General features: G+C 34.6%; 1 non-coding gene across 1 annotated transcript; it reads left to right on the top strand.

Annotated features, from left to right (window-relative positions):
* The first annotated feature begins 2137 nt into the window (after positions 1 to 2137).
* Positions 2138 to 2209, top strand: Trnae-uuc. Its single transcript has one exon. It is a non-coding gene; the product is annotated as a tRNA-Glu (tRNA).
* The last annotated feature ends 409 nt before the right edge of the window (positions 2210 to 2618 follow it).

The raw sequence follows: 2618 nt of genomic DNA, 5'->3' as shown, positions 1-2618 counted from the left end.
TCTGTATGTTTGTCCAATATAAGTCCGAGTTAAACCAGGATCCGTATTAAGTTTAAAATAAACTCAGAAATTTTAAAAAGGTCAGTAGATTTTATTTTCAATTTATGTTAAGGATGAAATGTTATATAACATTTGAACTGTTACCGTTAATACATTAATCTTATTTTTGTAATTCGATCAATAAATAAATCGTTCATCGTTTCATTCGCCCACTGAGCAATAGTTCACAGTAAATTGGTTCGAACTGTAATCAATTTTAAACTTGAAAAGTCTTTTGAGCAAAAAGACCGACATTCCAAGAATGAACGATGCCTTGGAATCTTTAATTAGATAATTATTTCAAGGCATTGGAATGTAAAAAAATTGTGCCAGTCCTACGCACACACTTACAAATTATCGGAAATTTTCACACACACATCCAGCGTTGGTATTACGTACATGTCAGCTTATCTTTATTTGCATGTCAAATTTGGTTTGTACTGGTTACATCTTACTTTAATAATTCAGTAAATAATATATTTCAACGTTTTAATATATTTTGTAAGTGTGTATTAAACTGGATTCTCCCTAAATATCTGAATATTTTGCGATGATTTCGACTCAGCATAAGTTACTATTATAATAAACGTAAGCCTCCGATTGATTTCAGCTTAGGTAAAGAAGATAAAACACATGATCATTACCGACACAGCGCACACACACTTGTGCAAACAGTACTTAACATAAACTTGCATCAATAATGGAAACTGGTACACAACATAATATGTTTAAAGATGAAATTGGAGCCAGTCGTTAGAAAGCGTGCATTTTAACCTATGATCGCGGGTTCAAACTCAAGCAAGCACCGCTGAATATTCGTCTGTTTAATTTGTGTTTATAATTCATGTCGTGCTCGGCGGTGAAGAAAAACAAACTGAGGATACCTGAATGTGACTAATTTCATCGAATTTCTGCTACATGTGTATTCCACCAACCCATTGGAACAGCGTGGTGGAATATGTTCTAAGCCTTATCCTCAAGCCCAGCTAGCCTTAGCATAGCAGTGGGAAATTTAGAGGCTGTTGTTCTTGTGAAATCGTCTTCGGAGAGTGGATTTAAAACGGAGTCACCAATAATCAACAACGACATACAGACCCTTTTGTATAAAAGGTCGCGTTTAAACTGCGCAGCGGATTTCAAATCCGTCTTCATCAATAAACAAAGTGATTCAAGAGGAAAGTTCAGGAGGAAGGTAATTGAGAAAAGCCGGGAATTTCGACTTTCTTAGCCGGAAAAATTGTACGACATTACTCTTTATATTTGTTCTTCAATCAGCCGGGACAGTAAAACGGGACGGACTAGTCTGAAATAAAGTTAAATTTAAATATTATTATTATTATTAACAAGTATTTAAACCATAGTTTACTTGGTGGCAGGGCTTTGCGCAAGCCCGTCTGGGTAGATACCACCAACTCATCAGTTATAACAGTACTTAGTATTGTTGTGTTCCAGTTTGAATGGTGAGTGAGCCAGTGTAACTACAGGCACAAGGGACATAACATCTTAATTGCCAAGGTTGGTGGTACATTGACGATGTAAGGAATAGTTAATATTTCTTACAGCTTCATTATCTATGGGTGATACTTACCATCAGGTGGGCCATATGCTCGTCTGCCAACCTATACCAAAGAAAAAAAAAATAATGTCCACAATGTGGGAGATAATAATTTCAAATAATAGAAGTCCGAGTGGATCATAATGATGACTTCTTTTTTTAAATGCATTAAAACAATTAGGTACAATACAATAATATAGACAAATAATGTTTACGCAGTTTTCTGTATTTGGGTTAGTCGTATCTATGAATTATAACTCTCAATTTGCGTATAGGGAAAAAACTTATTATTTAACAAAATATTTTTTAAACTTATTGCATAAAAAATACTGACGTTGATTTCAGGATGTTTTTTCATTGGAATATCCTCTTGATAGTAGTGTAATTTTATCATTTTGTATTATCTAATAGTTAGAATACTCCGGTCTGATATATTAGCAGATAAGGTACATAAAGCTGATTAAATAGAAATTTTTATTATATGCCGATAATAGAAATAATCAACCGCTTCAACTGTCGCTTAAATGTACACATCATATCAACTCCCGTATGGTCTAGTGGCTAGGATACCTGGCCTTCACCCAGGAGGCTCGGGTTCGATTCCCGGTACGGGAATATTTTTTTCGAAAATTTAATATGAGAAATATAATAATTGTTTCTTCTATATTTTGTCTTATCGTGAGGTTTACTTATTATGATTATTATGTCAGGTATTTACCTACTTACACTGGGTCGACGCAGTGGAATATACTCGAAGACATTTCTCAAAAAGGAGAGAATGTCCAGATGTGGGATATGAATAGGCTCTAACTATAGGATAAACCATAAATTTATCCTATAATTACGGCAACCATTGTAATGTGCCCAAGACGCGACATCTAAGCGCTCATATGAACCAATGTAATACTCAGGTCAGGTAATAGCAGTATAAGTTTTCTAGCTTAAAATGACATCATCGTTAGACTGGTCCACACATCAGGTCTCTTGAGTTTCAACGTATAACCCTCAAATCTCTTTACACTGT

Source organism: Vanessa cardui, chromosome 13 (assembly GCF_905220365.1).
Source record: "Vanessa cardui chromosome 13, ilVanCard2.1, whole genome shotgun sequence".
Taxonomy (NCBI): domain Eukaryota; kingdom Metazoa; phylum Arthropoda; class Insecta; order Lepidoptera; family Nymphalidae; genus Vanessa; species Vanessa cardui.
This window is presented reverse-complemented; position numbering and strand designations above follow the sequence as displayed.